Raw genomic sequence first — 12,891 nt, forward strand, 5'->3', positions numbered from 1 at the left:
TGGGAAATTGAATAAGATCAGTACATTTTATCAAGTCAACATCCTGGTTGACTTATAGCTTTGTAAGATGGTGCCATTGGGGAAACCTGGGTAAGAGGTACACAGGATTTCTGTATTATTTATTTTACTGTCATGTTATCTACATTTCTCAATAATCTGCAAACATCTCAATAAAATTTTCAATTATCATACCCACTGCTCTTCACTGGTTGGGATGTTGAGGGAAATGTACACTCACTTATTTTTGGTGGTGCTGCAAATTAGTACAACCACTCTGGAAGATTTCTCAAAAGACTAAGAATAGAACCACCAGAACACCCAGCTATCCCATTTCTTCATATTTATACAAAAGAATTAAACTCACTGTACTATAATGACACATGCATAACAATGTGTATAGCAGCACAATTCACAACAGCCAAGTATGGAACCAGCCCAGATGCCCATCAACAGATCAATGGATAAAGAAAATGTAGCATATATACACGATGGAGTTTTACTCCACCAGGAAGAAGAATGAAATTAAGGCATTTGCTGGTAAATGAGTAGAGACGGAAGACATCATGCTAAGTGAAATAAGCCAGACTCCAAAAGTCCAGAGTTGAACGTTTTCTCTCATATGCAGAAGTCAGAGAGAAATGAGGGGGGGAGGGGGAGGGGGAGGGGCTGGGGTTGTGGCTCAGCAGTAAAGCACTTGCCTCCTGCATGTGGGGCAATGGGTTCGATCCTCCGAACCACATAAAAATAAATAAAGATTTTTTTAAAAAAGGAGGGGGAATCCCATGAAAATAGATGGGAGATTAGAAGCGGAGTTGAGGGAGGGATTGAAGAGATTGAAGAGATTGAGAGGGAGGAGAAATGGGAAAAGGGAGGAACTGCAAAATGAAATTGAGCAAATTATGTTATGTTCATATATGAACACACTACAGTGAATTCCATCTTTACATATATACATGTATATATAGTTCTAATTTTTAAAAATGATAAATAAAGAGAAGGAAGACCAGTAGAGAAGGGGAACAGGGGAGTGGGGAGGAGGGGAGAGGAAGTACTGGTTCCTGAAATGGAGCAAATTATATTCCATGCATGAATCCCACTATCATGTATAGCTAATGCACCAATAGAAACACTTTTTAAAGTATTCAATTACAAAGGAAAATGTAATACAAGAGGCACAGGCCTGAGGACAGGAAGGACTTGGTTGTGCACACACTTCACTTATCAGGCACGTGAACTATGGTACCAGTGAGGGTGCAGACTGTGCACCCTTATGCATGTGAATGGTACTGAGTAGGCACTCAACACATATATGTTGAACACCCAGCTATCCCATTTCTTCGTATTTATACAAAGGAACTAAACTCACTGTACTATAATGAAAAATTTAATCATGGGTGTCTAGTGAGACTGTATTCTCCAATCCAACCAGCTCTTAATCTCTCAAACCAAGAACCTGGACAATTCCAAAGGACCTCTTTATGACTCATATGTTAACTCCAAGACACTCTGCTCCTCAGGTTATTGGAGAATTCTAAACTTATAATTATTCATTGTATCAACAAGTGTCAACTCACCTTCCATTTCCTTTAGAAATATCTTGCCTGGTTGTGTGTTACTCTCCCTAGAAGAACGTTCTCAACAACGAAGCAGTTTAAGTAAATGATGAATCCTGTAAGAGTGACTTGGCAAATCCTCTTGTTCTATTGATATCTTTCAATAACTGAAAAGAGGTATTATGGAAGAATCCTATTTCCTTGTTCATAACCTTCATATTCCAATTGTGCCAAATTAATTTCTTAGTTGCAAAGTACAGAAACTCTCTCTGACTAGATTAAATAGAAAAGGGGTGAGTTAAAGTATCTGTAGCAGTTTGTAAATTTTGAAGGAGTCCCATAGAAATAGACTTGATGACTACGAAGCCTAGTGAGGCACCCATCTCATTGCACGCGACCTCTGGACAGACCCTTATCTATGTGGTAGATAAGCTGCCACACATAAGCCCTTGTGGCAGCTTCTCTATCACACTGGAAATGGAAGGGTACTGCCAGAATCTCTCCCACTTCTCACTCTAAGAAAATAGTCCAACTTTCTCTTCTCACCAGATGGTTCTATGCTGCACTTGCTTATTTGTGTCACTAGCTTTCAAAACCTTAAATGTGAGCATCTGATTGGTTTAGCCTGGGTCACATGCCTCCCTCCTAGCTGCAAGGGAAGCTGGGAAAGCAAGTTGATAGCTTTCACCTTGGTACCAATTTACAAATTGGAAGGGAAGTTCAAAGGTGCAGAACAGCCAAAAAAAATCCACCTTCCATTAGTAAGCATTAATAAATCACCACCAAGCTACAATGGCATTAGTTAATCAAAGTATCATCTTTGTTTCAAAAAACTGAACATAAAAGGACAGTCATCTGTGCTACTTTTGTATGCAAAGGTAAAAATTTATCAAGACTTTTCAGAAAGATGAGAAAACTTTTTTAAAACTTCTTTAAAGTATAATTTACAAATGAAATAATACATGATTCATATGCCCATGTTGAGAGAGAAATATTCCTGTCTATCCTTGATAATTATTTGCAACAATTATATAAATAAAACCAATCATTATTCATGATATGCACATTGCATCATTTTTTAAAAGACAAAAAAACAGCAGAAAGAAATCATCAGACAAGAGCACTGCAGTATATAAAGATGTACAAAGGCATTTGGTAAGAGTGTCCTAAAAAACAAATCCTGTCAAACTAATCTAATTCAGCTCTCAACACAGACAAGTGCAGAACACTGAGAAGGAGTAATGAATGTGATCTATTTTTATTTTGTCAGGGTTTAGGATTCTACCTTGAATAATCTGAGCATCAATAAAGTAAGATAATATCTGCCAGCCCACCCAGCTCTTAACCAGAAGTACGACTTCTGAGAAAAGCATTAAAGAACATTTCTACTGTGACAAATGGTGCTATTCCAAGAGCCAAATATGAAGGTTTTCACAATTTAGTAGTTTTATTACAAAGTGCAATAAGCCAACGATCCAGTTCAACAAAGAAAAACTGTCCCTCAGACATGTCAATAAAGTGTGACTGCTATCAGTGATCCTTACCCCTCCAGAGTCACAAGTCCAAGTAGTTGGGCTTGGAGTGGATATTTCTAAGCAAAAGTACTGTTATTTTCAGAAAGGTTCCTCAAAAGTTCTAGGAAAGACCAAAAAACCTTGTAGGGCAATGGTCTCCAAGGAAGAGGTAATGTAGTGAGTGCACACTCTTCAAGGCCTAGACAAAACCAGCCACCATAGCGTAGGAAGAAAGTGTTAAAATTTCTACTGGTACACATGTTTATCTCATCACTAAGAATCTTCATTTTTGAGTCTTGTTTCCTGTTTTCCCTTTCTTTTCTGTTTCATCATAATAGAATCATTAATTCTTTTTTATTTTTTTAATTTGTTTTAATTAGCTACACATGACAGTACAATGATCTTGACATATTATATGTTTGAATCTGATAGAAACATTCATTCTTAACTGAGCACATAGCCACGAAATTATAAAAATTATCTTTCCCAGAATCCCTTGCAGCCAGGGCTGTAAAGCTGTGTGTGGCCACATAATAACTTTCAGCCAATAGGATGTTGGGGAATAAGTTACTGTAAAGGCAGGGAACAGTCTGCATCCTGCCAAAATTTTCCTCCATCCTGCTACTTGGAATGTGGATAATTCAACAACCATCTTAAGCCACTCAGATCAGGGAACACTATCAAGATGTCTGATCGACAAGGGAGACAGAGGCTGGGTCACCATCTAGTAAAGCCACTGATTTTGGTGTCTGTGACAATTGCCAAATCAACATCCTAACTCATATATTAGTACTTTAATGTTGGCATGTAATTTATAAGCGTTTGGGAGGCAGGAAGATAGGACAGGGTCACCACCAGATTAATTATACACATCAATTACAAAATTCAACCTCAGTTCCACATTTGGGCCCAAATGTGAACCTGAGAATCTAGAAACGAGACCATTTTGCTTGGCAACAAAGTGGAGGGTGGGGGAGGAGTATAGAGGCAGCTGTCTAGTCTGGTTGTGCTCATGGGAGCTCACGGCTCTGCTATGTTTCATTAGCACAGTCAGGGACATTACCTTCCCCAGCTAGTGGTCTCCTCTGAGTCCCTGGCACACACAACCCAGACCCCTCATCATGGGTGGCTAGACCCCTGTACAGACCAGACACAGACAACTCCAGGAGCCTGCGCAGGTCTCTGCCCGGGTTCAAGCCCCAAGGAATAGCACCAGCAGCACTTGCTGCAACTAGAGAGCCTTTCCTTGGTTGGAAGTTCTCCTCTTGTTCCTGCTTCCTCCAGCCAACCTGTCTTCCAGAGACTCAGACATTAACCTTACTTATCTCTCCAGCCACAGTTGTCACCTTCTGTCATGCAGAACAAATGTCCTCTGTCCCCAACTGGCAGCCAGCCCAAGAACCAAGATCCCACAGCTTCCCACACCTGCTGGTGATGTCATATAGGCCACCAGCCATTGTACCCAGGTGGCAATTGCTGGACACAAGGGCCAGTGAGTGCACATGATGGAGCTGGAAGGACAAGGAACTGGCTCGTTGCAGGCTGCCTGTGAGCACAGCTCCATGTGGAGGATCTGGAGGACTCAGTTCTGAGGGGTTTACATTGGAAATAACCCAGCAGAGGTGGCTCATCCTGCCATCGCTGTGCTACATCACAGCAGGTCCCTGGAAGGCGAGGATCTACTCATTGGCTGTACTGGCTATACCAGCAGGAAGCTTTGCAAGTAGCAAGCCTGTCCTTGACAGCAGAGTCCTTTCACAATTGACCTTGATCCTATGCTGTCTAGTCAGTTTTACCTTGCAGAAGAGTAGATACGAGCTGGGCATGATGCTGCACGCCTATAATCCCAGTGACTCGGGAGGCTGGGGCAGGAGGATCATGAGTTCAAAGCTTGTCTCAGCAACTCAGCCAGGCCCTAAGCAACTCCGTGAGACCCTGTCTCTATATATTTAAAAAAGGCTGGGAATGTGGCTCAGTGGGTAATTGCTGCATTCAATCCCTGGTACCAAAAAAAAAAAAAAAGAAGAAGAAGAAGAAGAATAGCTGTCATGCAAGTCCCCATGCAAGGAAACCCAGCCTGGACAGTAAAGGAGATAAGAAAGTCCAGGGGCTAAGAGGCAGTAAGTAGGTCAAGGGGTAGGAAAGAGACTCTAAGAACCAGCCACCCAGACTGGACCACAGTGCCCCACGCACTCTCCCAGCTTGTGGCCTCTGCATTGCTTAGACTTTAGGGAACCCCTCCCCAGATTTTTGAGGATTTCTTTCACAACCCACCCCTGTTCTGATGGGAGACGTTCTCTCTGCCTATCTACCTTGTTCATCCACGCAAAGTCATCTGTGCTATCTGCCCTTTAAGCAGGGACCCACAGGGGCTGTCCACCCTCAGTTACAATTCCTATTGACCACTGTGTATCCCCCACTGGACTCAAAGCCCATTGATGCCAGGCACTGGTGTGCTTGTCTTCATATCCCATGCCTGGCATGGATGGGACACTCTTGCTTCTCTTGCTCCTTAGCCTCTGACTCAAATAGAAATTAAAATGTAAAAGCCTTTGACCTCAGCCTTCTTATTTTTAGTAATTTATCCTCAGAGTGGGATTGTACAACTTTACACCTAACAAAGTTGAATACACAAGTCATTTATAATAGAATTATAACATAAAACAACTCAAATATTTATTGGCTGGGGTGTAATTAAATAAACTAATTATGCACACACAAAGGAATGCCATGCAAATATGTATTTGTTGAATTGAAAAGCAGTCCACCAGTCGAGACCTATGTACAGGCTTTATTCAAGGAGAAAATGTAAGAAGAGGATTTAACACTCACACCATCCTAGGATGCTGTGATGAAAGAAACTGTGGGGATCACAGCCCCTTTTAACATTAAGCATTTCTTTTCAATCATCCAGCCAGCAATAGAACTTTCAGCATATGCTGATAATCTTCAGAAGAAAAGTAGGCTGTAGAACAGCATGAATAATAGGATGCAGTCTATGATTTTCTTTTAAAAAAATGAATATTTGCATAGAAAGATGCCTGAAGGGATTTTTCATCAAATTTACCTATGGAAATGGAACTTGGATTTAATTTTACTTTTATCCTTATCATTTTTTCTGTATTATTTTATACATTTATAAAGGTTGTATATCATTTTCACAGTTGGCAAAGACTATAGAAGCTCTTTATGTTGGGGGGGAGAAAATATCTGAAATAAGAAGGTTCTTATTAAATGCTCATCGATTTCCTAAAGTTGATTTATTTTGGCATTGTGCATGACTTACACAAATAAAATAGATAAGTGACGAGCTGAGGGGCTTCACCGAAGATCACAGGGTACAAAAGTGCCCTCCCTGTTCTCTAAGTAAATGCCATTATTGTGATTACCCCCCCCCAACCTCAGTCCAGTCCTGTCCAGTCTCACCAGGCTGCTTTCTCCATGTCTCGTGGGACCTTCAAGCTAGATTCACACTGAGTTCCCTGAATGTACGTGCAATTAGGGAACGTGTCCAGCACTATTGTTTGTTGGAAGGATAAATGGGTGGGAAGAGAGATGGATGAATGAAGAAAGGAATGAATTAGTATCCATTTGTAACAGACATGAGTATATCAATATGTAAATCAATGGAAGTGTAACTGATGTGATTCTGCAAGCTGTATATGGGGTAAAATGGGAGTTCATAACCCACTTGAATCAAAATGTGAAATATGATATATCAAGAACTATGTAATGTTTTGAACAACCAACAATAAAAAAAAAACAAAACTAAGAAGCAGAGGTGAAGCAACTGGCCTAAGTGATAGTAAGCCCATGGTAAAATCTATGGGTTGGAATCACTGTATAGTCCCCGAATCAACCCTCTTTTATCCAAATCTGTTTTATTTAGGAGGAAATACCTTAATATCACTGACAGACATATAGTTGATAAACAGAGGTGATAGTCCAAATACTGATGGCATGTATATTGACCTAACAATGTGCTACAGCCCTGTCACTGGTGCAAGAATTTGGAGACCTCCTGTGCCAAGAATTAACCCACCAATGGCTAGGTACAAATGGGTCCTAGGTATCAGAGGGGCACTTGTTGGGCTCAATGCAGGAGCTATTCCTTAATTTGACCACTAACACAGACATACGAATGCACACACACTTATTACAATACAACAACAGCAAAAAACAAAAATTCCTCCACAACACTCAAGGTTTGCTACGCACATGTGAAATTCTGCTCTCTCCTCACTCACAGCAGAGCTCTTCTAATGCCACTTAAGAAAAACCGCATCATGATGAATCCAATCTGCATGAAGAAGTAGGATCAAGTACCATCACCCTTTTCTAAAAATTACTTTGAGTCTGGCTGTGGTGGGGAATGGGGGCAGACCCATGGGGAAAACAGGGAGAGAACAGAGTTGATTTCCAAAAAATACCTGAGGTAGCAGCCCAGACCAGCCCTCATCGTGAACCCAGCATTCCCTGGACACACGTACTCTGGAAGGCAGCCCCACTACCCCATTCTCCATGAGATTATGATGCAGGAAGGGTGAGGGAGAGGTGTCCATAAAGGACAGTCACATCAGGTGGAAAGGTATTGAGAAGAACATTCTGGCACCCAGAGGAAGGAGAGTTCCATCACAGGAGATCTGGGAAGGCCACCTGGGAAGGTAGCCCTGACCGGGGTGTTCTTCAGAAGCAGGAGACATGCATACATGGGGGTAAGGAAGAGTGTACCCTCAGACACCAACCCAGACTGACCCTGAAGCAAACATCATCACTCAAGGTGTTAGCAGCAAAATAGGAAAATGGACATGGGACATACACTTCACTGAATTTGTTCTCAAACACATCAGGCTATCTCATTTCCCCACTTTATCCCTGCTGCCTGCATCTTCCTATTCCCTCACCCCCACTTCCACCTCCATGTTCAAGAAGGTTATTCCAAATTTAATTCTTCACTTCTCAACTAACAAGTACCTTCTCGGTCACTCCTTCATTCACTGAAATGGACTAAGTGTCTCCTCCTGCTGAGGGTCCAGCTGTATCCTGAGCATACCCTTCCCACAACACTCGTGATGCACACACTGTAATCACCTGCTTCATTATTGATCAATATCACTAATCTGTGTTCTGAGGGGTCTGGTCTGTCCCACTTCTGTGATCCCAGTGCTGAGTAAAGTACCATGTTCACAATGGATATTCATTAAACATTTAATAAGTGGTTGATTAAATTTCAAAAATGATTCAGCAGCTGAGTTTTAACTAGTCCTCAGATCCTGTCCCAGATTTAAGCTCCCTATAGACCCAGGTTATTCTACCAAATCACTTTGCAGATGAATATATATGAATGAGTCCAGACACCTATGCTCCAGCCCCAAACCAAATAAAGAGCCAGGGCCCTACCTGAACTACAAGGCAAACTCCCCAACACCATCATGGTCATGAGGGCGAAGGCGTAGCCCCCGCAGAGCTCCCTGAGCAAGTCTGTGAATGGGCCGATGGACATTATTCCCATGAAGGGGCCAGAAAAGCCTCAACTCTCATTTACACCTGAGAGAAGAGGCTTTGAAGCACAAAGTGGCCAGAGTGAGAAAAGATGCCACAGCCTTCAGCTGACATTATCGTTTAGTGCAGCTAAATGGGGAAAGGCCAGATCAAAAGCATTTCCTACAGTTCAAGGAATGAAAATGATTTTCTAAATGTTAAGAATGTTAACAATGGCTCTCTCCAGTGACGTCGAGTGATTATTAAAATCCTCCCAGCTTCTGCATTTTCCAAATTTTCTTCAAAGAATATATTATTAATTTCCTCTTGAGGAGGGGAAATGGGTCTTTTAAACACATAATCAGGCCCATTTTTTTCCCAGACCCATGACTGTTTCCTACTAAGCCTTAAGTCTTTGTGAATCCACAGAGACCTCTGAAGGAAGACCCTCACCCCCAGCCCCAGCCCCTTGGCTCTGTTCACACCCAAAGACCTTCCTTCAGGAAAGGGAAATGGGTTACTTGGCTTTAGGTGGCTTCTCCATTCCTCCTCTTCTCAGGGGCTCCTCTGGGTTAGGAACCAGCCAAGTCCTGGTGTCTGACCTTATCCAGGTCCTGGACGCAGGCTTCTGGGTTTCAGGGTAATCTGGTGGGTGAGGCTGTTTGGGGGTGTGGCTGAGCCAACAGTCACTGTGTGCCGGGGTGTCTGTGGGCATCATGTTTCCAGGGCAATCAAAGGTGCAAAAGCAAACTGTCCTACAAGGGGCGGGGCGGGCTTCTTAACCCCCTGCTCACCATGTGTTCCTTTCCCCACTTCAGCCTCTGAATCAAAGACTGAAGACCTTTCAGACTGAAATGCATGTTCTTCTGAGAATACATGATAAGACCATATCATCTCACGGAAAATACACTAAAATGATCCTATTGTCGAATAGGACTTCTTGAAATGATAAGACATTCTATTATATCCCCTTTCTAATATGGTACCCATTAACTCATGGGGCTATTGAGCATTTGAAGTCTAGCTATTGTGAAATGAATCCATTTTTAGAATTTAACGTGAATTTAAGTAGCTTCATAGCTAATGGCTACTGTTTTACACACAAGTAAGAATTCCAAAATGTTGGTCCTGGGGAGGAACCGATAAATCATTTAGACCTGTGATTCTCAGCCTTTACAATTGTGAGCCACTCTTACTATCAAAGATGCATGCAGACTTTTTTCATTTTAACAGAATAGTCAGTATACATTGACTAAGAACACTGTATTGGCTAACATTAGCAAAAATTCAATTGCATTTTAATTGAGAAAGTCATGAATATCAAAACTAAAAATTCAAAAAAAAACACTTTTAATTAGGAAAAGCACATTGGCAAAAGTTAGAGAAGATCCCATAATACTATTAATTGCATCTTATTAATGACAAGAGTGTCGCCAACACATACTTATAGACATAAATGCTGCGTGGTTTTGTTCAACTTCAGACTTGTCTGATACATGGATTCCTAGTTCCCCTTCAACAACTCCACAGCCCCTGTCACCATGCCCAGGGTACCAAGCCCAATGGCTTTATCTAAGTTCTGCTTTGGAAAAAGAGAGAAAGAGGATCCCAAAGGAGTTCTGCCCAAATCACTTAGCAATGAAGGGAGGTGTCAGCCTGGCAGCCGGAACAGTGCTGTTTTCACTCTGCCACAACCCAAAGAAGAAAGAGAGCTGCAAACCCAAAAGGAACCCCCAAATGCCTTTCTTTTCTTTCCCTTCTCTTGGGAAATTATGAGAAATAAGGGAACAGACACATAGAAGAAAAACGATGAATAATTACATATGTATTCCTAATAAGATGCTGAGAAAAATTTTGAACTAGCCCCATCTGCGTTTCAGTGAAATTCAATAACTTTTGAGATTTTTTTTTGATGCTTTTACAACTTCCCCAGTCTTTTAGGGATTTCATTAGCATCTGAGGGTATTGTCTCTGAAATAAACAATAAAACAAAAAGTGTTTCTTAAAAATAAACCAGGTAGAGAGGCTGGGGTTTGGCTCAGTGGTAGTGAGCTTGCCTAGCATGTGTGAGGCACTAGGTTCGATTCTTAGCACCACGTACACATCAATAAAATAAAGGTCTGTTGCCAACTAAACAATATATTTTAAAAATAAAATAAACTAGGTCTTTCAATGACAGTGGGCAGGACCAATAAGAAAGGGCCAAGGGGCTTCAGTTACAGCAGCCACAAGCTCACCTTGCAAAAGAGAAGGGTCTCAAGCTCCCCCGTCTGACTCCTCTTCTCTTTCTATTTTGCCTTTCTCCCACTCCCACCCCGATCAGACATTGCATTACCCTTCCAGATCCCTGGTTGGCAGGAATTTTTATTGAAGTCAGCGTTAAGGATTTGGGGTAATCAGTCTTTTAATTTTAAAGTTTGCAACCTCCAGGTTCTCATAGTATTTGATTTTCATTCTTTTTTAACCTTGACCACAGTGTCTATAATCCTGGACTCAAACCACCAGGGGTTGAAGCAAGACCCTTAATACTAACTAGAGAAAGTTTGCTAATTAACTTTACCTCTCTCAGTCTCAGTTTCCCCATCTGTAAAATGGGAATCAAAATTCACTGTGTAGTCTTGTTGAGAAATTAAAGATGATTCTTATAAGTCTCTTAGTGTCTGGTAAAAACGTCACTGCTCTCTGAGACAGTGAGTATTATAATTAATCATGCTTACACACAGGTGTGTGTCTCATGTTAGACTATAAACTTAGCAGGTACAAAGACTTTGCCTTCAAATCCTTTCCCACCCTCCCCCACTGAGCCCCCAAAGAAACAAAATTCTACAGGAGCTCTGCCTGCACTGCCATCCAACATACCTAGAAATGAAGGCTAAAGTCTGGACTCTGTATTTTACTAAGTATTTTTAAATTTCTTGCTGGACCTGGGTTTTAGATTCCTGATCTGTTAAGTGGCTCCAGCAAGTGGCTCTTGCAGTTTCCGAGAATTGAATGACCCTGACACTTGACGAGCATTCCAGAAGGCAGGCTGCATGAGCATATGAATGTGTCCTCCCCCTCTCACCTCGGTGAGTACCTTGTAATATTCATGCTAGAAGCTGCTGATAAGCAAGAATCTTGACACTTAGTAGACTCCCTTATTTGCTCTCTCCATGCCAAATAGCTTCCTCACTCCCAATCGAAGCCAGAGGCAAGCCCACCATAAACCTGGGGTGTGCAGCAAAAGCAGGGTTCACAGGGCACATGCCAGCTGTTCCTTCCAGATGGGTAAATTTGCCCTGCAATTCTCTGGAATGAACCCAGCAGCCTGTTTGCAGAAGAGCATAGAAATTCAAAACAGCAACATGTCAGAATTGTGCCCAGGGTAGATGAGTTTGAGGATTTGATCTCATCAGTAATGGCTGTGTGCCTTTGAGGAGCTATTTCATTCTCTGGGCATCCAATGCCTTTCTCCTGAAGAGAAGGGCCGCAATTAGGCCATCTCCCAGGATCACCAGGAAGGTCCTCTCTTACTGCATCCTTAGACGAGCTGATGAAGCCAAAAGGAAGGAGGTACAGAGTACAGAGCCAGAGACTTGGGTTCAGACCTCTGTTTGATTTTAATCAAGCTTCTGAATCTCTGAGCCTTGGTTTTCTTACAGGTGAAATGAGGATAATAAACACGGCTGTTAGAGGATTTGAGCCAGTGAATGGCAATCATGACACTGTGCCTGGGCCACCATTGCTATTATTATTAGCACCATTATCACCATTGTGATCTTTCTTTTAAAAAGTTAAGTCTCAAAGACATCTTATTACATGACAATTATGAGGAGTCCAAGAGCAATATCAACTCCTCACTAGAAAGTTTTCTGAAACCAGCCAATTTTCCTCTCCTTGTATTATTGCTATTGCTTTCCACCTAGAACACTTTCAATTCCCACACTATATTTCTTTAAAAAGAACAAATGCTATAGATTAGTTTATTAGGAATTTCATATGCATTATGCCATGGACTCAATCAATCATCACCATCTCCACAACCATCATCATCATCATCATCTCCATCTCTCCATCTCATGGCACCTGGGGTTTACCAGGGCTGAACAACTATCAGGAGGTCAAACGAAAGCTTCCAACTTTGAAACTCAGGGTTATTCCACTTCAGCATCGACTCCATGAATTCAACTTTTCCCTCACTGCCATTGCCTTGACTAATCTTAAAATATACTCCTTTTCAGAAGCAGCTTTTCTATATACGTGGAATCTGGAACATAACTCTTCTTAAATGTTTCACCCTAACCCTTGAGACCTTCCGGTTACATGTCATCTAATGTAAGCAATCTTGTTCCCACTAGAAGACA

The sequence above is a fragment of the Ictidomys tridecemlineatus genome, chromosome 7 (genome assembly GCF_052094955.1).
Source record: "Ictidomys tridecemlineatus isolate mIctTri1 chromosome 7, mIctTri1.hap1, whole genome shotgun sequence".
Lineage (NCBI taxonomy): Eukaryota > Metazoa > Chordata > Mammalia > Rodentia > Sciuridae > Ictidomys > Ictidomys tridecemlineatus.